At 45.6% G+C, this 24847-nt stretch overlaps 1 long non-coding RNA gene across 1 annotated transcript; it reads left to right on the top strand.

Annotated features, from left to right (window-relative positions):
* Window positions 1-339: 339 nt before the first annotated feature.
* Window positions 340-23720, top strand: LOC120517828. Its single transcript, XR_005631112.1, has 3 exons — window positions 340-408; window positions 22854-23073; window positions 23202-23720. It is a non-coding gene; the product is annotated as an uncharacterized LOC120517828 (long non-coding RNA).
* Window positions 23721-24847: the final 1127 nt, after the last annotated feature.

Genomic DNA, 24847 nt, shown 5'->3' with positions numbered 1-24847 from the left:
GCATTAACGCTGGAGTAATATCATCGCGCCGACCAGATTATTCCAAATAATTCTGACGATAAAAATCTAAAACGCAGTGACACGAATATCAATACCCTCGCGATCGAATTGGGAGTGAGAAAATCTACCAACGATTCGAGGAAGAAAAATAAAAACAAAATCAAAAAGACTTGCAAAGATGCTCTGTATATAGAGAAGTGATTTAAACACGCGCTCTACAATGAATAAATAATCCAAAACACTGAGATCTGTCTGTCGATGGGGGGATAAAGAACAAGTAACCCTCAGAATGGTATATTAATGTTCAGTAGCCTTCTATTACAGCATAAAACGAATCCAGGAAAACAAAGAGGGCCGTTCACCGAGGGGAAAAAGAAACCCCCGCGTGACGACTGGAGATGAAAACAGGTAAGTGACAGAAAAAAGGCCTGCAATTGTATATTTGATTACAGTAATATTTTACCGTGACCGAAATAACTGCCTTTCTCATTACATTTATTTTAACACACATATAATGGAAAGTAGCAGCACAGACTCAATTATTCAGAGCGGACGGGTGCTCATTTACTTGAAATGTCCAATTCGAAATAATGACGCGTAGATATAAAGGAAGCGAATTGTGACGCTTTAAAGAATAACTGCGATTAATACGAGAGCAAAACATCGAAACACACACATACATACATATATAGACATACACATAGGTACACATACACAAGGGTGCTGAAAACTAAAGTCAAACATGATCTGCAGTTCGACATGGTGATGAATTGGCACACCGTAGACACGTACACGCCGGATTCGGGCGTTTTAAAAAACGTCTCAACGTGTGTTGGTTTTCTATTAGGAATCGCCTTTCCATTTTATTTTTCTGCCAAGCTTTTTGACGTTGTAAAATCCCAGAGGCAAAAAAAAAGAGAAAAGGGTGGTCTCAACAGTCTACGCGCCTTCAACGTTCTTTCTATGCGGAGCGCACCGACCCTTCCATTGAAGGCAGCCAGCCCAGCGAGTGCACGTGCGCGTGGGAACACTCCGACACAAAGCCATCTCGTTTTTTTATGTGTCTTTATTTGTTACAATTTAGACAGACCCGACAGAACTGCGCGTCTTTATACCTTCCAAGTTTGTTAAAGTGCGTCTGTAGTTGTGCGAAATGGAAGTACGACGCCGTTGCAGTGAGCCTTGACCATGCACGGCAGGGGCGTTTCAAGTGCGGGTTCAACACTAGCGATGTGTCGGTGCCATATAACGAGTTTTAGATTATTGATAATCGCCATTAGGATATGTTATATCAAACTATAATAGGGTTTGTATTTTATTTCTGGTACCCATTCAACACCATTAAGGAACGGAAAATAATGTTTATGTAAGAAGTACGCAGCATGACAGTCAACGTAAATGTAACTGAGATGTTTCGCGTGAACGTTTCCGATCTGTACGCCGCACTATGAATATTTCATATACAAACCTACTTGCACCAGCATACAGATACTGTATGGAATATACACAGCCATACATACAATGGCATTCATTTCAATTGTATGCTCAACGGAATGAATATTTAATTCACACACACGCATATAAAGTACACACATACATTATATACTGTCACTAGAAGAAGATGCACCATAAAATTAAAAACTCGAGCAGGTTGCACGTTTGTGCTAATATGCCCACCATTACACCACAGCTTGCATTCGCTCACCACTAACACGTCGTGCTCTCAAAGACGAACGTGAAAGTGCTTTCAGAATCTCCACTCTTGTAGTCAGAGCATCATCGATTGACAAAAAGAGGAGAAAGAGTTCTAAGCGATTTGAAGCGCCTGTAAATCTGAGGGCCTAACACGAGGCGTGCGCGTAAGCTTTTTATTTGGGGTGCAAGCGTTCCAAATATGAATCTTGTGCTGTTGAGTGAGTGGTCCTGGGAATAATTAATTAACAATAATAACAACAGTATATAGCGTCTTTCCCATGCACAAAACGCTTCACGGACATTCAAAATGAACAACGACGGCATACACACACACACACAATCGCATAAAACACACAAAAAGAGAATCAATCCTGGGGGGTGTATTTCAGTTACCAAAAATGATTTTGGAACAAAACTATAAACGAGGGAAACACAACGGCGGGCAGTATAGCGGAGTGGCCTTGGACTTCAAATCTCACTCCTGACGCTGCGTGGCCATGAGCAAGTCACTTCTCCTCCTTCTCAAATGGTGCAAGTCACTTTGGATAAAGGCGTCAGCGAAATAATTGAGTAATAATACTTAATTCCACCAAACTGGCAAAAGCCGGAGCTCCCAGTGTATACGCGTTGTATGTGCCACAGGATGAAATCAAAGAAACGGCGAATCTGGTTTCTTGAGGTTATATTTAAATCATTTTTTTTTATTTTGTTTACATCTTAATAACTATTTTTTTCTCTCCCAGAAAAAGAGTATACTCAGTGGATACAATTGAAGGCAAATATTTTTCACACGTACGCCGAACACGTGCACGCCATGCTTTTATTTCCTAAGCCCGCTTCTGATCATTGTGTTTCAATATTTTTTTTTTACCGCTCCTTATCTAAACATTATTCACAAGAAAATGACTTAGAAACCAATGTACACAAGACGCTGTAATTATGAGGCTAATGGTTTCAATTGAGCTGACGATCATATCTTTTTTGCGGCGATTTATCAAAAGAGAGATTTAGCCGAGCGTGACTCATTTTTCATTGAAGTCTACGGCGTAAAGAGCAGCCCCCCGTTTCTTAGCTTTCTGGCACACATCCACTTTTCTTTCTCTCTTTTTTTTGCGTTTTACGTGTCTAACATAACGCTCTTAACTTCATCTGTAAACGCAGTCTCGCTGGAAATGGAACGCTTATCATAAAATATAAAGAGGAGTTTCATATTTTTGGTCACAACGCTATTACTTTGATTAACTTCCATTGAGTTTAATGTGCAAACGCGCAAGAGAAAATGACAGCCGAGGTTAGAATTTAACAACCCAGTGACAATAAATGCGGAATGAGTGAAAAATCACCGATGCCCATTTTCTTTACATTTCACAACCCGGTGATTTTTTTTTTTTTTTGGCATTATTCCAGTCACATTCTTTTTTTCAGCGTGCTGTGATTTCCCTAGGCGTGTAACGCACGTGCGCACGTCTTGTCCGGAAAGGGGAGTGGGATTTACGCTTATGGATGGATTTCCTTCCAATGCTAAGATGCCTAATTACACATTCGGGTTGAACATTTTTTTTTTTTTTTGCTCAGGATAAACAAGCGCGGTTATCGAATACGTACGTGACTCACGTGGGCCGACAGACCGAGGTGGGCCTTTTTTTGGGATCCCCTCAGCGCGCACATTGAAATCCTGTTAGGAAAAAAAAACAACAAAAAAAAACAAAAGTGAAAGCAAAACGGTCTCTCGTCCTCCGATCGAAGCCTTGCGTTTTCGGAACGGCCTCTGAGTCCATGTTCCTCCGATGGTGCTACTGGCCGCCGCGCTCATTTCTGCTCACATTCAAACCGGATTACTCGCGTACAGTTCCAGGCAATGGCGGCTCGACAATGCGCCGGTTCAGTGTTTCTTCCCCTCCCCCAGAAATGTAAAAAACAAATCGGGGTGGGGTGCACAGCGAAGCTGAACCGCGAATGCATTTTGAAAGTCGCGCCTTCTCCTCTGTCTGCTCGCCAGAACGAAGAAGCCCGGAGGCTTTGCCAGCCACAAGAAGGACAACTGCAAGTCGCGAGGAGCGGGCATTCCTAGTCATCTGCAGCGGAGGGTGATGAGGTGTCTAAATACCCCCACCCCCCATCTTTTCTGTCCTGTAGTGAATTGTTGATCGGGGGCTGCACGCGATCACCGGAGTATCCGCTGAGCCCCTGCGGCTCCGCTCGATTGTCCCGTGCAGTCCGCCTTTCCTTTTTCTTTCTCTCGACTTTTGCATCGTCTTTGCTTCTTCCAGGCGTCAGAGTTTCTCTCTCTTGCGGGAAAGCCTGGAGAGTGGAGGAGATGAGACGGGAAAAAAAAGAGGGGAAGGGGGTGGCGTGGTCTGCGTGCTCTGGGTGGGGGGTTTTCTGCATTGGGGGGAGGGGAATGGGGCACCCCGAGAAGAGCCGCCTGTGGGAGGGAGATGAAGCTATGGAAGAGCCCAGCCCCCCTCCTTCTTCTCCTCCCCATCCCCGGAATCCCAATCCATCTTCACCACCACCCCCCCACCAACCCGCGCACACACTTTTAGCCATCACACAAGCGTCTAGAAAGATGAAGCAGGAGCAAAGCACGGGAATCCCTCAAAGCACCTCCTCTCAAGCGCGAGGGGGGCTGCTAGGAAAACAACAGCGGCGAACAAAAAAAAAAAGAAAATACCGCAAGCGCCGCGGAGGAAGCTCTGATCTAAGAGAGAGAGCAGGGCCATACGAATACCTGTAATCTGCAAACTCGTATTATTATACATCCAGACATCTTAAGACCCCGATTATCACAATGAACCGTTTGGAAAAGCCGCAGCCCATCCCAACAGCCCCGAGCGCAAGAAAGGAACCAACTCTGGACGGAACTCCCAAAGAGACAATCCGCCTTTCCGCAATCGAGCCAGTCCAGAGTCGAGCTTATTTTAGGTTAATTTGACCTCGAGTGAGAAAGTACAGCACCTTACCCCGTTATTATAGGTAACATGGTGGCACAGCAGTTAGTTAGGCAATCTGCTCTTCCTTCCGTATACCGAAGAACTCTACAGACCCCATCACTTTCTGCACACTTTATTGTGCTGTAGATTTTATTTTAAATGTATAAAGTTGACATGTGTGCCCATCAATAATAACCCATAATGACAAAGTGTTCAGTAAGGTTTACAGATTTATTAAAACATCAAAACCTCTCACTCATAAGCATATGCAGACCCTTAATTCAGTACTTTTTAGAAGCCCCTTAATCAACCTCCTTGACCTCAGAACCCAAGAACCAACCAACCAAATAGTCACCAAGAAGTCTCAAAAACTCTTTAGGAAATTGTACAAAAAAAAATAATGAACACCAATTGCAAGAGATTTACGGCAAATACTTGGAGCAAAACTAAACTGACACTCTTTTGTTCTTCATTGTTTCATTGTGCGATGGACCCTGCGAAGGACTGGCATACTGATACGGTAACGGCAGCCATGTCACCTGCACTTCCGAAGAGGTCACCCACCTGAAGCTCAGCATATGTTTGGGCCAGGCCAGTACTTGAATGTGAGACTAACCAGAAAAAAATTTGGGCTGCAGCTGGAAGAGGTGTTGCCGAGGCCAGCAGGGGGCTCTTATCCTGTGGTCTGAATGTGCACCCCAAGGTCCCAGTGCAGTGACGGGGACACCGAACTGTGAAGATGGCGTCGTCCTTCAGATGAGATTCTGACTCTCTGTGACCATAAAAGATATCCTGGGCAACCTTTGTAAAGCGCAGGGTGTATCCCGATGTCCAAACTAAATTGCCCACCACGCCCTGGATATTCTGGCCCCCTAATCATCCACTGTCTCTATTTGTCTCTCTCTCTCGCACTACTTCACCACCTAACAGCTTATGTGTGGTGAGGTATTGGCACAGAAATGGCTGCCATCACGTCAGGTGCTACACATTAGTGGTGGCTGAAGTGGCTCACCACTCAATGAAGCACTTTGAGTAGTGACAAAGGCGCTATATATATGTAAATAATAATAATTGTACTTCTTATGTTATACCCAGTGCTGCTGTGATGATTACTGGTTTGCTGTGATCCCAAACTGAGCAGAATAAATTCACCCCTCAGCATATGCAAAGTGCAGGGTTACATGTACACTTGTGACCAGTGATGGCAGTGCCCCCACACTACTGTTTGCTCCTCCTCACCTTTCATTCTTACTTTTACATGACATGCTAGCTGAGCACATTAGCTCGGGGCACCGCCATACGCTAACATGTGATCGGAGAGTGGGCGAGTGGTGGTGTCGGGGGGTGCTGACCTGCTCTGAGCGCTGCGTATCACTTTTATTCAATTCTTTTAACTTGATTGCACGCTATACACATACTAAAGCTCTACCTCAGTTGTTACCAGACGCCCAGAGCCCAGGCATTCACAATGTTACACCAACGTCTTTGTGAGAAAAAGCAATACTTCTACAATATAATGCTGCATTTTTAATTTTTTTTTGGAGTGGTGGGAATGATCTTCTATAGTAACGCAGTAACTGTTGTGAGATAAAAAGTTCCTAAGTACAAAAGTCCCAATGTCATGATCAGCCTCCATTTTGCTGATCCATCCATCCATTATCCAACCTGCCACATCCTGAATACAGGGTCACGGGGGTCTGCTGGAGCCAATCCCAGCCAACACAGGGTGCAAGGCAGGAAACAAACCCCGGGCAGGGCGCCAGCCCACCACAGCCAATTTACTGATTTTTAAGAAATTCTCCTTGATTTCAGAAAGTTATTTTGACCTTATTCTAGGGGTCTTAGGTGTCGAGGAGTCTTGTGGTCTTATTTATTTTTGTGCCTGATGAACTTTTAACACTATTTAATTAGAAGGAACTTTCTCACCCAATGCCATTTTGATTAGCTTATGGGAGCTGCCATTTTGAGGGGTTTTGCTTGTGGTTTCTATGCTGTTGCTAGGCAAGGTCAACAGGAAGTCTAAGGCTCATAACATATCCGGGTCAAGCATATAAAGGTCATATTGGGCACTTCGTAGCTGTCCTTGATTGGACTCTACTCCAACCAAAAAGCTATTTATTATTATTATTATTATTGTCTTTCTGTCTTTGTATATGAAGGTGAGCAAGCAAAGTAAGAATTTCATTACATGGTTTTAACGTGTTTTTACTGTATATATGATAATAAACTTCTTGTATCATTATTATTTATTATTATCCATCCATTATCCAACTCGCTATATCCTAACACAGGGGTCTGCTTTAGCCAATCCCAGATAGCACAGGGCGCAAGGCAGGAAACAAACCCCAAGCAGGGCACCAGCCCACTGCAGGGCACACACACCAAGCACAATTTAGGATCGCCAATGCACCTAACTGGCATGTCTTTGGACTGTGGGAGGAAACCCAAGCAGACACGGGGAGAACATACAAACTCCACGCTGGGAGGACCCAGGAAGTGAACCCAGGTCTCCTTACTGTGAGGCAGCAGCGCTACCCACTGCGCCACCGTGCCACCCTATTTATTATTATTATTATTATATTTCTGATTAATAAATTCAGGTTAGTGAATTTTGTCTATGATTTAAGATTAACGTTTTCGCTCTGGTTACGTGAATGTTTATTAGTTTTCAAATTTTTGCACTTTTTCTTGGCTATGGTTTTTGTTAAACGTATTGACGGTTAGTTGTTAGTTTTTTGTCTTCTGAGTTACGACACTCTGCTTGTTTCTTTTCCTTTTCAAAACTTCATTCTTTTGCTGTCCTGTGCAGTCAGCCCACCCAATAATTACTCAAAGTGCTCACTAGATGGGGCAACACCGGCTACCATACAAAGAATCTTTATAAAATAAAAAAGATTTATTTTCACAAAATGCTTTGTAATAATCTAATTCGTAAAGCACACAAAAGGCACAAACGCAATCCACAAAGCAAAGTAAAATAAACAGAGTGTGGGTTCAAAGTGTCCAGAAAAGTACAAGAGGAAGCGTAAGCGCGCTCACCTCACCACGCGTGCATTCACAATGAACCGCAAGGGACTGTGGGTTTTCCTCAGCCTTTGAAGGTTAAGAGCAGTGCCTTGATGGTGATGGACAGGTGGTCCTGCTTCTTGGCAAACCACCCACAACACACACGGGATATGAAAGAAGATACACAGGTGCATAGAAACTAAACGACCAACAATATTAACATAAGCAAAAGAACTGAAAACGAATAAGAATGGCATAAAAATGGCATTTGATCCCCAGCCTGGGGAGGAACCCTGGCTGACACACAACAGTAATGCATATCTCTTTTATTTTTAAGTAATGCAGGTATTTTTACTTCAGTAAAATAAGTATTGTATTTGGCTACACGTTACTTCAAACAGTAATCTGACTACGTAACACCCGTTACTTTTATTCCGTTGCCCCAGCACTGCTGAGGGATGCCCGCCCTTAGCCACACAAGGCTAACATGGGAGAAAAACCCGGGGAGAATGTGCCAAAGGTGCTCATATAGAGGCCCTTCCAGGCTCATCAGACGTAAGCAGTACCACCCTGAGACACCAGGGGGCGCAATCTCTGACGCTTCTCTTATACACCCACTGCTTGGAGGAGCCGCCCAATGAGGGCAACTGACTCCGCCCCTTTCCAGTCCATAAAAGCAGTGAAGGAGGCGTCTCATTTGGGAGACGAGCCACCTGCCCGACAGAGCTCTGACCCCCGAAGCCTGACCGCTATCTTGAAGCTTCTCACTGCAGCCAACAACTGAGCAGAGCTTTTTGTTCGCCATTGCGCCATCGTGCGCCTGTTATTTTGATTCTACCTGTGATTTCAAGTAAATAGGGTGACCCAGCTGCACACCCCGACGTTTCATTTGTACTCTTGCGTTTATCACGGTCGACGACAGGCTCGCGTCTCTGAGGCTGTGCGACAACATATGGCAGCCTCCGTGCCACCATGGCACCCATATTTATTATCATGATGATTATTATTATTATTAGAATTGATTATGAATGCAGGCAGTGGCTTTCTCTTATTTGATTTCTCTCGATAAATACACCAACAATTGTCATAATTATTAATCAACCATTGATTTTCCGTAGGCTGCTTTGTGTGAATTAAGCATTTCCAATGATAATATTAATTTTCATTCTTGGCCAACGCATCACATAAGTATTATTGCTCTTATTTGCTGTTTGTGACTGACGCTGACAAATGAAGATAATGATGATGATTGTTATTGTTCATTCTCTCGGGCGTCTGGTGATGGCTTTTATGCAACTCAACAGCCTTCCATCAGCTATTGTCCTCATGCTGATGGAGCTCTAAGGTCAGGGGTTTTTGGTTGAGCCCATAACAGCAGAGTGATTAGCAACATTTGACTGGAATAGGTAATGAGTCCGCATTGGGGTGGAGGGCTAGATTAGGGACGGGCGTTCGTTTTACAGCTGGGAGGTCTGGGAAATCGCTTGGTTTTAATGTTCAATTAAGAGGAGAGGCAAGAAAGATCAGAAGCGCATCAGGGGAATCGGACAAAAAGCAAATCTCCCATCAGCGCTGATGTAACGTGGCGCGCTCCACACAAAAGGGGAAGGCCGAGCTCCACTTTAGGTGACAGTTACAAAATATCTGGATTTTTTTTTTTTTTGTCCAAACCAGAAATGTAATAACTATTTGAGGAAATAATCACATTCTTTGAAAGCAGCGGTCTCGTTTCTTGATGTTCAACGATGGCAGGCTTTCATCCGAGTTCTTCTTACTTACTGACAAGTATCACGCCATTAGGAAGATAGTGAGCAGGTGCCCAGCATATGGCGGACATCACTTTACAGCGCGCTTGGTTTCACTGTGATTCACTTCAGAGAAGGCCGTGGAGAGATCTTCTACTGAGCACCTTTCCATCCGCTCATCCCTCTGTCCTTCCATTTTCCGTGTTGTTTGTTCTCTTCACTGCTAGTGTAGCAAACTGCAGGCCAGACTCTCTCTCTCTCTCTCTCTCTCTCTCTCTCTCTCACTCTCTCTCTCTGGCGCCTTTCCAGGCCAGCTGCGAGATAAAAGTGTGACCTTGACGTGGTGGAGCAGCTCACGTTTGCTCCCAAGGGAGCCTTGATGCTACGTCGTGCTTCCTTGATAAACAAGTCTGATGTGAACGGCCAGGCCAAGAGCGATCCAAGTGTGACCCCCATGTGTCAGCATTGCAGTATTCGGTATTATAAATAATGATAAACTGTAAACATCTAGAAGCCTTAATGCTGTAATCACTCTAATCAGGCCTCCTTTGGTGGGGGCTGACGGTTCTGCGTCTTTAAATACCTGACCGTGAACATATTGAGTGCCGCAAATGGATCACAGTCGTGAATACAAAGCCTGTAAACATACAGTATCAGGATGCAAGTCTTGTAACACAAACGCCACTCGCCGGGGACCCTCACTATGGTCACCACTGAGGTTGAACGGACTGAACGTGCAGTAGATACGGTGACTTTAAAAAAGTACCCAGACCCCTGCACTTTGCAGTTCAATGTGTTTATTCCCACATCAGGCGACACTCAATTCCCCTGGAAAGGCAAAGCGAAAACTGACACTGACATAGCACATCGACACCAGTGTGCAGACCCTTTGCTTTGTCTCAGGTGCATCCCATTCTGTTGATGACATCAAATGTGTCATTAAGGAGATCGGCCAAGAGTAGGCTGTCCACAACAACCGAGATGATGAGGAGGTCACTGAAGGAGTGGCAAGCTGCAGTAGTTCTCATCGGAGAGGCTATGCATCAGCTGGTGCTTCAGCCTTATGTGAGAACACATCACAGCAGAAGAAAGAGGGTGGACACTGCAAGAAACCTGCACCTTGGGAGAAGACCTGTTTCCAGTAAAAGAACGAGCACAAAACATAAAACCAAAGCTACACAGGAATGGCTTCAAAACAATGATGTGAATGTCCTGGAGTGACCAAGTCAGAGTCCAGATCTCAATCGAAATTGTGAGTTTGTGGCTGGACTTGACTAAGGATTCTCAGAGCTGGAGCGGTCTGACAAAGATGGAGGACCTGAGAGACACCTGATCACACCGACTTGAAGAGGCCAATACTTATGAGCTCAATTATTGTGTGTTTAGAGATCTGTTTTTTTTACTTTGACATGAGAGAGTCTTTTCTCATTGCTCAGGTTGAGAGCGCAAACTAATTACAATGCGCTGCTGCACCCACCACACGACGAACCATCCAAATTGGGACCCCGAGTGCAGTCACTGCTCAGTGTCAAAAAAAATCCACTGGGATTCAATGTTGTGTAACGCACCGTACCGTACTTTTGATGCCTTATTTCTACACCGGGACCCGTGACAGTTGAAGACACCCAGGGTCACTAGTGGAGAAGATTGACCTTTATGGTTAAGTAGCAAAAGCCAACAAGCTCTGCTGACTAATGTGAGGTGTAGCGGTTAATGCTTTGGACTTAAAACTCTGAGGTTGTGAATCCATATTCCACTGCTGACACCAAGTGACCACTTTACCTGCCTGTTCTCCAGTTGTATCTCAATGATGGAAATTGTCAGCCAAATAATAATACATTTATTTTTGTCATTCATGTTAGTAAGAGAGATGACCCAGGTTCGCTTCCCGGGTACTACCTGCGTGGAGTTTCTTTTTTCTCCACATGTCTGCATGGGTTTCCTTCAGGTGCTCCGGTGTCCTCCCACAGTCCAAAGACATGCAGGTTAAGTGCAGTGGCGATTCTAAATTGTCCCTAGTGTGTGCTTGGTGTGTGCTTGGTGTGTGTGTGTGTGCCCTGCGGTGGGCTGGCGCCCTGCCCGGGGTTTGTTTCCTGCCTTGCACCCTGTGTTAGCTGGGATTGGCACCAGCAAACCCCGTGACCCTTTAGTTAGGATATAACAGGTTGGATAATGGATGGATGGATGGATGGATGTTAGTAAGAGGATATATCTATTGTCACTTTCTAGCCTGATTAATCCAGATTGGGGTTGCAGACAGGAGCCTATCCCAGCTAGCACTGGGCGCAAGGCAGGAACAATACCTGGACAAGGCACCAGTCCATCGCAGGGTGTCTACCAAGGCCAATGTGGCAACACCAATTCACCTAACCGGTGGGCAGAAGTCCATGCAGACACGGGGAGAACATGCAAACTCCACACTGGGGGACCTGGGAAGTGAATTCATACTGCAAAGCAGCAGTGCTACCACTGCACCCTAAATCTAACGTGAACATTCTACAGTATATCAAGGTGTTTAGCCCAGTGTCATGATAAACTGGTTACAATTACTCTTTATATTACACCCTACGACACGTTTCTGTTTTCAGTGAGAAACAAAGAACGGAGCTCAGACTGAAAGACTGGCTTCGCTCACTGGCACCTTGAGGGTTCGTGGCGAGTTTAGAAGCAGCCGCCATTTTGAGTGCAGACAAACGCCTTAGTCACTCGGCCACATGGCCTACACGTTTATGAGACGTTTGCGTTAATGACAGACATACTTTGCAAGTTAACCTCATGTGAATGTGAATGTGCACCAACCGGACCAGGAGACTCACCGCTGCCCATTTCAGGTTTGGTTCCAGTGAGTGATTTAGTCAATGGCCACTATAAATGGAGTACAGTCCAAACCTTACATTTTGCGCCTTTCATGATGAACACCATCCAAAAACATTCTCTGCAATGGCGGTACATTTGATCAACGACAATTGTGAATTGGACATAATCCAGATTTTACAAACAGTGTCATGTCTTGATGAACACCATTTCACGATGTGAGCCAAGGTAAACAATTACCAGCATTCATAGTACACACCATTCATACAATGTGAAGACTTTCTATCAATACAACTAATCGATACTAATCGATTACCACGATAAACTATCAACGATCCAAATTTCATAATGGGGCCTAACTCCCTATTGTGCCTGCCCACTAAAAAAAAATAGCACCCATAGCCCACCACTGTCTCCTTTAGGCTGTGTTCCATTTGAACCAGGAACACCCGCACAAGTCCAGTTTCCACAGGAGAGCCTCACTGAACCCTGAGCTTAAAATCCAAGATGGCTGCTCCACACATCAACAGAAGTGAAAGCTTTATACCGTTCTTTAGCGCTTCTATCTCATTCAATCAGCCGTACACACAGAACTGTCCGACTTCTATCCATGGACATGTTGCTCCGACGGTGTGTCGGCATACCGCGTAATGTGCTGTCCAGTAGTTGCACAACAAAGATTTTCCTGGAGGCGTTTCGTATTGGTTTTTCCAAATGTTTCACTGGAACACGGTCAACTCAGGTGTGACATCATTCCCAGCTCCGACTTCCGAAGTAAATGGAACGTAGCATTAGTTTAACATTTTTTTTTTATTTTGCGCCATTTTTTTTAGAAGTGTCTTCTCCACACAAAAGTGGAGCAGACCCTCACAGCTGCTGGTGTGCACTGGGATTGAATTCTTTATTGTGCTTTGACCAGGGCTGCTCCATGTCAAGGGGTGAACGGGACACCCATTGTTAGAACCATGAAGAAGTCGATTAATCAGTTCGACTCTGTGGCTTTTTTTTTTAACAGATTGCTGAAAACAAGAGATGGTGGCTTTTCTCCTTTTGGTTGTTTTTCATATAAATCTCATGACTTTTCCCCCTTTTGTTTTCCACGATGCAGGCCGTCTCTTACAAAAGTCTGGCATTACAGCATTGTTAACAGTCGGTCGTGAACTGCGAGTCCCTGACTGATTCAATGTTTTGCATTCTGTGCTCATGGAGGTGGAGAGGTGGCAGCTCTAAAATGGAAGTGACCCCGCAGTGACTTCTGTGGGACCCCCACATGAGAGGTAAAGGATTCGGTATTGTGGTGACTCTCCTAAATAGTGGCACAGAGAGCGCAACAGGAAGGGGTTTCCCTGTGAGTTCAGGTCAGGACCCCCTCCCACCCCACCTCCATCAGCATACTACACAGTTTTGCTTGTCTCCGTTTTTCGTACTGTCTGACATTTTCATGTTATTTGTCTGAGAAACTTAACATCCTCAATCCCGTTTAATCTAATTCAGGGGTGTGGCAGCATTCAGTGAAGGGCCACGGTCGCCCCTCCATTGGGTGCCAGTCACATCACACATGACCTTCATTCATTCATTTATTCCAAAACCAGCTTGATATAATTCAGGCTCGCAGGGGGCCGGAGCCTGTCCTGTCAGAAGTGAAGACAAGGCAGGAAATGATCCTGGACAGCCCTCTGACACAGCCACATGTACAGACCCCTCGTCTATTTGAAAATGTGCACAATTCTCTAGGCTTATAAATGGAAGCGAGTCACCGGAAACAGAATAAATGAAATGTAATCTATTGCTGGGTGGCACAGTGGTTAGCATTGCTGCGTCACAGACTCCAAAGCCTGGGTTTGACACTTTGGCCCTAGCGCCATCTGTGTGAAGTCTGCATGTTCTCCTTTGGGTCTGCAAGGTGCTCTGCCTTACCACCCATGCAAGTTAAGAAGATTGGTCACACCCCCCACCCCAACAACCAGATGCCTTTTCAAATGGGCCCTGTCTGTCACTGTTGGGTGTGTGCCCTGGCTTATGTTCATTTTCCATTTTTTATGCCTTGTTTTATTTTTTTGTATTTTTGTTAATATTTTCTGTTTATTTATTATTTAGTATTCATGTATTGTGTTTCTCTGCTCGGTTATGTTGCTTATCCTTTGTTTCAGCCATATAGTGTGCAACATGTATGTGTGTATTGTGAGCACGGGTCCGAACACCATCAGACACACACCACCACTTTACAAAACACATGTTTATTACAAGAATAAAGTCCTTACAACACACAGTGCTCCCAGCACCAATCACCCTCAATACGGGCCTTTCTCCCAATGTTCGTGGGCCGCTTTTCTTCCTCCTGTCCCTGGAGCTTCGTCCTGCTCCAGCTCCTGACTCTAGCTCCACGACTGTAGTAAGGCGGCCCCTTTTATAGTCACCCGGATGTGCTCCAGGTGCTTGATGACGTTCTTCTGGCAGCACTTCCTAGTGATGCACTCCGGGTGTTGCTGGAAGGATCTTCACCCACCTATCCAGGTGTGGCAGAAGTGCAGAGCTCCTGGGGTTTAGGAGACTTGGGGTGCCCCCTGGCGGAAGCCACAGCCCCCACAGGTTTGTGCCTCCTTGCTCCTTATCCGTGGTCCCCTGCTTATCCAGGGCGGTTGACCCCTCGTGGCTCAGGGGACGTACTGACTGCCTCACCGTCCTTCCAGGCATCCCGGCTGGGTCTGGCCCCCACCCTCCTGTAACACTGCCCCATCACCAGTGGAGACCTGTCGGGCGTAGTGGCCCATCCCGCGAGGGCACGTCTCCCATGAAGCGGGTCTAAATTGCACTCGTCCAGGGCCCGGTCCTGCAAAACATAAAGCAGACACAGGGGCAGAGACGTTGCCCTGACGCCACTGCCTGGCATCCTCCTTAAAGCCAATTGGCCAATGCTCCCCCCTTCGCCCGGCACCCTGGCAGCCAAAGCCTCGGCACCCGCTCCGCGGCCTCCATGCCCCCATCCTCGGGTTGTCCAATGGGACCGCTCTATCTATCTATCTATCTATCTATCTATCTATCTATCTATCTATCTATCTATCTATCTATCTATCTATCTTATCCTGCCTACTATACTAAAATTAAAATCTATCTATCTATCTATCTATCTATCTATCTATCTATCTATCTATCTATCTATCTATCTATCTATCTATCTTATTGTATAGCACATTTCACTCTATCTATCTATCTATCTATCTATCTATCTATCTATCTATCTATCTATCTATCTATCTATCTATTTATCCTGCCTACTATACTAAAATTAAAATCTATCTATCTATCTATCTATCTATCTATCTATCTATCTATCTATCTATCTATCTATCTATCTATCTATATAAATGTAAGTCTGAATGATTCACTCGGCCTTAATGCCAATGATCTGCTCTGGCTCATAGGCTTAACACTTTCATACTCAGTCATCCACTTTGAACCCCCCAAATGCAGTTTAGGGTAACAGGATGAGAATCAAATCCCTGCAGCATTGTGTGCAAGGCAGGAGCCCTGGAGAGTGATTGCCAATCCACTGCAAAGCACATTCGTGCACACACTCGTGTTAAATTTATAAAATAAAAGCACTAAACCGACAACATGCAAGAGCCTTTTAGCAAAGTAATTACAAAATGAAAGTAAAGCAATTTACATACAAATGGATAGAAAGTTTAAAAAAGAAACATCCAGGGAATTATACTTCAGAGAGGAGGATATTACAGAGGCAGAAAATGATACAACCCTGATTAGAGAAGCCCTCAGGGAGAGGGGGGATCTTTAACCTTGATAGGAATGTGAAGACATAAATTTGCAACAATGACTATTTAATACAGAAAGGCGCTATACTAGAAAGGCTGACATTTTAGAACTGGACAGGGGCACCTGCCCATTGCAGAACTCCACACAAGGGAGGACCTGGAAAACACACAAGGAGAACATGCAGACTCCACATAAAGTGACTGAGCCACCATTTGACCATTGAAGCTGTGTGGAAGCCCCCCTGAACACTGTGGGAGGTAAGGCCGGAGTAAGACCCCCACAGGCCCCTAAATGAATAGAGCATCTCAGCAGAGAGTTTAAACAATGCAACCGCGGACCCCTGCCGTTTAATGCACATGGAGACTCTGCTCCACTCGAGTGGTTGAAGCGGAGGGTAGGGGTTCTCCGATGATGATTTTGACAGGCAGACACGCAATTGTTCTACCGAGCCCCCACAACAAAGGAGGAATATTGTGAGTGGTGAAAAGGCTCCTTTAAGGGCTGCACCCAGAATACCCTGATGGTAGACCTGCCCATGGTGAAAGCTCAACCATATGCCACATAAACAAAGTTGGTTTGACATGAGGTGTTCAAAAAGGACTCTATGGGCTTCTCTCTGTGTTCAGGTTCCATCTGTTTCTGAGAAATCTGTCAAGAGTCTTGGGAAGATCTTTGATAACCCTCTGGACCCATCAAGGGCACAAGCCAGGAGATGAAGGTATGGTTGGCAGCAATGGATAAGTCAGGTGTACTGTGGAAATTCAAGACACGGATGTACCAACATGGTGTACTCCTGAAGATTTTGTGGCCTCTGATGGTTTATGAAGCCCCAATGTCAACAGCTGAGGACATTGAGAGAAGAATCAACCACCAACTATGCCAGTTACCACAAACCTGAGCAGCATTGCTCAGTATGGGAATAAGAATAAACGGAGGCTCCCCATGAGTAGTGGCAATGAGGAGTGCATGGTGACCCAGTGAGAGAGGCTGCAATATGGTGGGGTCTAGTGACCCTAAAGTGTCCAAGGCCAGCATTGAGGTGAGGACAGGAAGGAAGTGGAAGGCACAGGATACAGAGACACAGCTACACTACAGCTTTCGGCCAGGACCAGTGGCATCTGAATGGGCATGGATCGGGTGCTATGATGAAGCCCAAGGCAAAGACAGGTGGGAACTAATACAAGAGGAAGTGAGTGTGCAGGGCAAGGAGCTGCAAGGAATTCAAGTGGGGGGGAAATACAACAGCAGGGCACATGAACGACATGGGAATAAGCAATGGGTCGTAAGACCTCCTGGTCCAGGCTGTGGCATGCTGAGCCCTTCCCCATCACGTTCTTGATTCAGTCTTTCTGTGATTTCCTGCCCAGTCTTCTGATGGGGTAAGGTTGTCAGTCCAGAATGTTCCTTGTGTCAGAGTAGAGGGACAGTCGAGTGCATCCTGAACAGCTGACCGGCAGCACTGGTGAGAGACACTATCAATGGCATGATGACCAGCTGCTTAACATAAAGCATCTGTAGTGCCAAAGACCAGATGAAGACCCTCAGACCAGTGAGGCAGAGGATTGCCTTGGTCAGAACTGGAGAGAAGCCCAAATCTTACCCAAGGGCAGCAATGGGGCTCCTGGGAACAGTGCCTGACCGGCACTTGAAGGTAAACTTCAAGGTAGGCTCCCATTCCCCGACAACATTTCAGAGACCACCCTGATGCTTGACATTATTGTCTTATTCTGAAGAACATTCGAGCATGGTTGTCAGGCGGGAACTCACAGTTCCTTAGAAGAAGAGGATGGAGGAAGCCCATGAGCTCAAAGGAGCCAAGCACTGGTGGAAGAGGGTGACGGACATGGTGTGTGCCCACAGAGGTGGGCTACAGCATTGTTTCTGCATGAGGTCTACAGTCTTCTAGACATGGCAGGTGTACACCACCAAGATCCATCATGGAGGCAGCAGAAAAAGTCTCCAGATGGCTGTAGATTAAGAAACCCAAGTGGGCCCTAGCCTAGAGCTGATCACTCCTGGTTGAGTGGCCCAGACAAGAGTATTGAATTTTGAAAGACCCGAATCATCCGCTGACCCCAAGAACATCACTGATGAAGTGTCCAAGGGCACCAATAGATGTGTGTTGTAACCGGCTTGCCTTCCGTCCATCATTTTGTTGTTTTTTTTTTCTTTTTTTTTCATGGAATGTTCTAGAAATTTGCCAGATATTTTTCCCATTCAAGCACTTTAGGCTGAAACACATCAACGTTGGTGTAAAAGGCATACGTCACATCGATTACTTTTATCATGCTGATTTTTTCCATCTTCATTTTTCTTTTTTTTTCCTTTTTTATCATTCTCACCACTGCTGTGCCGGCGTGCAATGTGCAGTGAAGCAACTGGAGGCAGGCGGAGTGGCATCATGGGTAAAATGATCAGCCGAGTAAGCGCGACACGTGACGGCCGAGCCTGATGGTAATTCAGTGCCGCGCAGTGGCAAGAGCCGAATGGACTCATGTGCGCATCGTTCCAACGCCTCCCCCCCCAATTCTGCGTTAACCCACGCAAATGTGCGCCCGCCATTACCGCCACATAATTAGACTCGTTGCCATGCAGGTTCCTTGGGCCGTGAAATGAGGCTTGGCCGAAGGATTATGAAAACCCGAGTGTGGTTTTTTATCGAAGAGCCTTGCCACCCACCAGCTACATCTCAGGATTCAATATGAAAGCCATAAAACTGAGTGCTTTTCTCAGTGTGAGAGTGTTTTTGCAACTCTTCCATTACTTCTCAATTGCCTCGATTTTAGCGGCGGCCAAAGAGTTACTTTGTGTCTGCTCATGCGTGCCAAAGCTCTGATGTCTCCCAGATATCCGTGTAATCCATGAAGCAGGACCTCCAGACACAGGCTTATCAGGATGTGAGGATCCCGCTAGCAAAAAGGATCATCATGGAGGACGAGATAGGCTGTGTGGCCTAGTGGGTGAAGCTTCAGAGGGTAAGAGACGCACTGGCATTGACCCTGAGCGAGTCACCTCTCGGCCATATTGCCAAATACGGATACAGCACTGCAGTATCTGTGAACAGGGCAAGCTTAAGGGTACATTACACCCATAGGCCGTGTTGGCTTCAAGCCCCCAAAAAGAGACATCCAAAGTGAGAAGCCCTTTTAGATCTTGAGTCAAAATTGAAATAACTGAAGAGAGAGGTCGGAGGGTTCCCCATTGGAGATTGGCACCTTTTTACGATCGCATATGAAATCACCAAGCAAGGTGTGGGTCCTCCATGGATATCAGTGCCCTCGTAATCACATACGAAATCAATGACTTGGGGGGATTGCACTTTGGAGATCAGCACCTTTCGCCGAGTGGGTGGAGGGACATCTTTGGAAATCGTGGAAATCAGTGCCCTCCGAATCACATATGAAATCACAAATTGGGTGAGGGGGGTTACCTTTGGCAATCTGTGCCCTCGTGATCACATATGAAATCAATGAGCGGGGAAGACCTCCTTTGGAGACTTGTACCTTTGTGATTGTATATGAAATCGAGGAGAGGGTGGGTCGACTTCCCCGGGGGTGGGGGGGTCCCTTTGAGATCAGTGCCCCCGCAATCACATATGAAATTGATAAGACGGGGGGTTCACTTTTCGGCAATGGCTGGCATTGCCCCAAAAATGGATATAATACTACAGTATCTGTAAACAGGGCCGGCTCGAGGGTACATCACGTCCATAGGCCACGTTGGTTGCAAACGCCCAAAAAGAGACATCCAAAGAAAGGAACCCTTTTAGATCCTCAAAGTCTTGAGCCATAATTGAAATTAATGAAGGGAAAGGGTGGAAGGTTCCTCCACTGGAGATCGGCACCTTTTCACAATTGCATATGAAATCTCCGAGTGAGGTGTGGGTCCTCCATGGATATCTGTGCCCTCTTAATCACATATGAAACCGAAGAGTGGGTGAGGGTGGTTACCTTTGGCAATCGGTGCCCTCGTGATTGCATATGAAATCAACGAGCTGGGGATATCCCCTTTGGAGAGCTGTACCTTTGTGATTGCATATGAAATCGAGGAGTGGGGGGGTGCGTCCCCCTTGGAGATCGGTGCCCCCGCAATCACATATGAAATTAACGAGACCAGGGGTTCACTTTTTGGCAATGGCTCACATTACCTGTAAACCTTCTACATATTGTACTTCCGAATGAGCATTCATTGGTTGTTAGACTCCTGCATACACAGCCCACCACCACTATGACTAATAAGGGAAACAAACCTTCTTGATTTTACCCTAACCAGTCTCAGTTGTTGGGTACATCACACTAGATGACCAATCTTCATGGGAATGCACCACCAGAGGCCTCCAAATGACTAAGATTACATAAATGAAGGCTACGGCTGAAAATCCCTGGAAAGTTCGTCTACTGTGACATGAACTTAAAATACGCACTATGAAAAGATTGGAAGTTTTATGGTGTGAGGTGCAAATGAGGGAGAGAAGAACCAAAGAAGTGTTAGGGTGCCAGCCAGGCTGCCCCATTTACTGCTAAAGACAGAGATGCCGTTTTCCGGGAGCCCTCAAATTTGATGTTGTCCTGCCTGGGTTTATTTGAACAGGACGTGGCTTAAGTGCCCTCATTGGGCAGCTGCTCATAACTACAGAGGAGAAAATAGAGGACATTGTCAGGACTGGTGCCCCCTCTTGGCCTGGCAGGGTATTGCATATCTTTGTCTGCGCCTGGAAGGTGATCCTCAGACATCGCCTGCATGACAATGGGAATCTGAACAACTTACGTTATGTATGGGAAAGACCAATTTACCAACCAAAAGCTCTGGAGATAAGGTGTGCCAGCTGTGTGGGTTTTCAAGAGTGCCACCAACATTCAAGTGACAGCCCTGCCTGATCCCAGCAGTCCTCATTCATCACAGAATCCGAAGTCACCTATCAGTGAAGCTGAATGAAGAACTCCCCCTCCCCCCCACCACCACCCGCCAGCCCATGTGAGCTCCGCACTGAAGACACCCAACTGGGTTTCAAGAGGTGCCAATGCTACCCGCTGCGCCAACCTGTTGCCCAGGTGCTAAAAAATCTCAGACTGAATTTGTGGTAATGAGTACCTAAATTACATGCACATGATCAAATTTTGATTTTACACTAAATTGTTCTCATAAAATGCGTAATCACATTTGCAGTAAGGACTGTTTGCACTTCATGGCAGAATTTTAATGAGCTGCTGCTGTACCCAAAGTTAAATTGTCAATAATTCATTCACTACTAAAAAGCTTTAAAAATACACTTGGAGATTACAATGCATTAAACACTTTGCTTAATCACATTCATAAGTTAAAATTATGCATTCTGTACTAAATAGATTTACTAATTTATAACCATAATTTACCTGGTAGTCCATTAAGCATGAAATTACTCTAATTTTAAGGCACATTTTAATTAATTAATTTTTATTTTTTATAGCATGGGGTGGCACAGTGGTCTGTGCCGCTGCCTCACAAGTCCAGGTTCAAATCCTGTGCTCGATGGCTGACCTTCTCGGGTTTGGATGTCCCCCTCGTGTCTGCATTGCTTTCTTTGTTAGGGTACAATGGCTTTCCTCCTTCATCCTAAAGAAGTGCATGTTGGGAGAATGGCCAGTTCTAAAGTGGACCTGTGTGTGTGTGTGAGTGCCTGGCGATAGGCCGGCACCCAAATCAGAGTTGCTTCCTGCTGCCATAGGGTATCTGGCCCCCTGCCATCCAGAATGGAATGCTGGGTCATCCTGGCATTGCCAACTTACAGTGCTGGTTACTCAGTTCAGGGCACATGCACCATTTATGTGTTCTCTCATTTTTGTTTTTTTTTTACATAGTTTTTCTTATGCCATGCCTCCCCCACTCTTTCAAGTGTGAGAGGAATCCCACTATGGATCAAACACCCACTTTGTGCCCATTGCTTCTGGGGTGGCCTAATTGCCTTTAAACAGATGCTAGCGATAAGACGGAGGGATGGGTTCACAATATGTCCTACTAGGTGGTTTAAATACAATTCCTGATCTCATTTACAATCAGCTGACTAACGCTGTGGTGTCCCCTGTCACCTGTTCATTTTGCCCCTAAGGCTTCAGAAAGTGCCACTGCACCAGTAAACGTCCTGCATTGTTCGTGTTCCAAAGAAGTCAGGAGCCTGTCCACCTAATGACCGCAGATCAGTGCCACTTACATCTCACATCATGAAGACCTCTGAGAGGCTGGTCCTGGACTTTATGTATCCTCTGGTGGTAGACCACCTGGACAAATAGAAGGTGGCTCCAATTATCTGTCTGCCCTACAAGGCTGAACAAAGTTGGCCGCACTGTTGGTTGATGATTTGTCCAGTGCCGTCCCTGTTATGGGGTCAGCTCAGAGATATGCTGGTGGATGAGCATGCAATGTCCTCAATGATGGACTATCTGGTGGGCGGGCAGGCCACAGTTTGTGAAACCCAAGAACTGTGTGAGCAACACTGGAGCACCACCAGGAACAGGCCTGTCCGCTTTACTCTCCGTTTATACACTTCTGACTCTAAATATAACAGCAGCTCAGATCATTTGCAGAAATTCTCAGATGTTTCTTCACGTATGGGGTGTACTGATAAGGGGGATGAGAGAAAGGAGAGGAGTCAGGGGGAGAACTCTGAGAATTGTCTGCAACTTAACATCAACAAAATGAAGGAACTGCTTATTGAGTTTCACCACACCGATGAGCCTCTATGTCTGGTCGCTATTCAGGGAGTGGATGTAGAGGTGGTCCACTCCTACAAATACTTGGGGTTGTCACACACGAGCGCTTAGGAGGCAGCCAACAAACCCTAAGGTGAGTGATACTATGAGGGACAAGGGGTTGATTGAACGTACTAGCGCCTTTCTCTCTGTATCAACAGGAATAAAGTAGACAAATAACTTACAATCCATACATCAGGTTACTCAAAATGACCTCCATTCCACAATCCCGGCTCCGTTTCCCAGGAATGACATCACTTCTGACCCTTCCGAATAACGTCACTTCCGGCTCCGCCATAGTAACGTTACTTCCAGCCCCATTATGATGACGTCACTTTTGGCTCCGCCATGATGACATTGCTTCCGTTCCTCTGCTGTGATGTAATTTCCTGTACATCTCATTTCCTGTATCACACATAGGTGGAAGTTGTATGGACCAAGTGAAGGTAATTCCACGCCAGGCCAGGGGGTGGCAGGGTGCACTAAATCTTCTCCTGTTATCTCTACAGATCAGCCGCAGGAAAACCTACAGTATCTGACTCATCCATGAAGACGTCACTTCCAGCTCTGGTGCCACGACTGACATCATTTTCGGTTCTGCCGCCTTGATTGACGTCACTTCCGTTTCCCCTATGTCACATCTGTTCTGATTATTTAAAACCACCATTTTTGCAACTCAACTTCAGTCTTGTGAACATCTCTGTTCCTTTCAAAGCCTTTTGCAGCCAGGGATATTACACGGGTAGCTGCCCCAAACCTTTTTAAGTGTGTCGAGTCTGATCATTTTAGACCTGCCACCATTTTGTCTATATTAACCCACTGTACACAATGCTACGCTGTCAAATGCCAAGTTTTTGATCAAATTTGGCTATCTTGCAATTCTTTCTGTCTGGACATTATACGGGGTAATTCCGCAACTCTTTATTAGACTTTGTGGAATTCTTTGACGTATCACAGGGTCCACATCAATGACATGCTGGACTGGACTCATAACACAGAGGAACTACAGAAGAAAGGGAAGAGCGGGCTCTTCTTCCTTAGGGGACTGCGTTCATTTAATGTGAGTAGTGACGACCTTCACATCTTCTACAACTCTGTAACGGCCAGTGTGGTCTGCTGGGCCGGTAACATCACTTCGGGAGAGCAACACTGAAGCAACAAGCTAATTAAAACTCAGTTATGGGGCACATTTTGGTATTGGCGGTGAAGGAGAGAATGAAGGCAAAACTGACGGCCATTATGAACAGCGCTGCACGTTCTCTCTGTGACACACCAACACTGAGGACTTTCAGCCAACCAGACATTCAGCAGAAACATGACTGGGGGTCCTTTATACCAATGGCAATATGTCCCCCATAGCCTGATGCTGCCACCATCCACATGTGCAGAGGGTACAGACCAATAAATACCTGGGAGTGCAGCTGGATGACAAATTGGACTGGACTGCCAATACTGATGCTCTGTGGAAGACTATACTTCCTTAGAAGGTTGGCGTCCTTCAACATCTGCAATAAGATGCTGGAGATGTTCTACCAGAGGGTTGTGGCGAGTGCCCTCTTCTACGCGGTGGTGTGCTGGGGAGGCAGCATAAAGAAGAAGGACGTCTCATGCCTGGACAAACTTGTTAAGAAGGCAGGCTCTATTGTAGGCATGGAGCTGGACAGTTTGACATCCGTGGCAGAACGACTGGCGCTGAGCAGAATCCTGTCAATCATGGAGAATCCACTGCATCCACTGAACAGGATCATCTCCAGACAGAGGAGCAGCTTCAGCGACAGACTGCTGTCACCATCCTGCTCCACTGACAGACTGAGGAGACCCCACACTATGAGACTCTTCAAGTAAATGGAGTAAATGCTAACATTATTCAAAGTTATTGTCTGTTTCTACATACATTTTCTTTAATTTAATATTGTTTATCAGTATGCTGCTGTTGGATTACGTGAATTTCCCCTTGGGATTAATAAAGTATCTATCTATCTATCTATCTATCCATCTGTCTATCTATCTATCTATTATATAGTGTCTTACCTATCTATCTATCTATCTATCTATCTATCTATCTATCTATCTATCTATCTATCCTGCCTACTACACCAAAATTAAAATCTATCTATCTATCTATCTATCTATCTATCTATCTATCTATCTATCT

Source organism: Polypterus senegalus, chromosome 17, assembly GCF_016835505.1.
Source record: "Polypterus senegalus isolate Bchr_013 chromosome 17, ASM1683550v1, whole genome shotgun sequence".
Taxonomy (NCBI): Eukaryota; Metazoa; Chordata; class Cladistia; order Polypteriformes; family Polypteridae; genus Polypterus; species Polypterus senegalus.
This window is presented reverse-complemented; position numbering and strand designations above follow the sequence as displayed.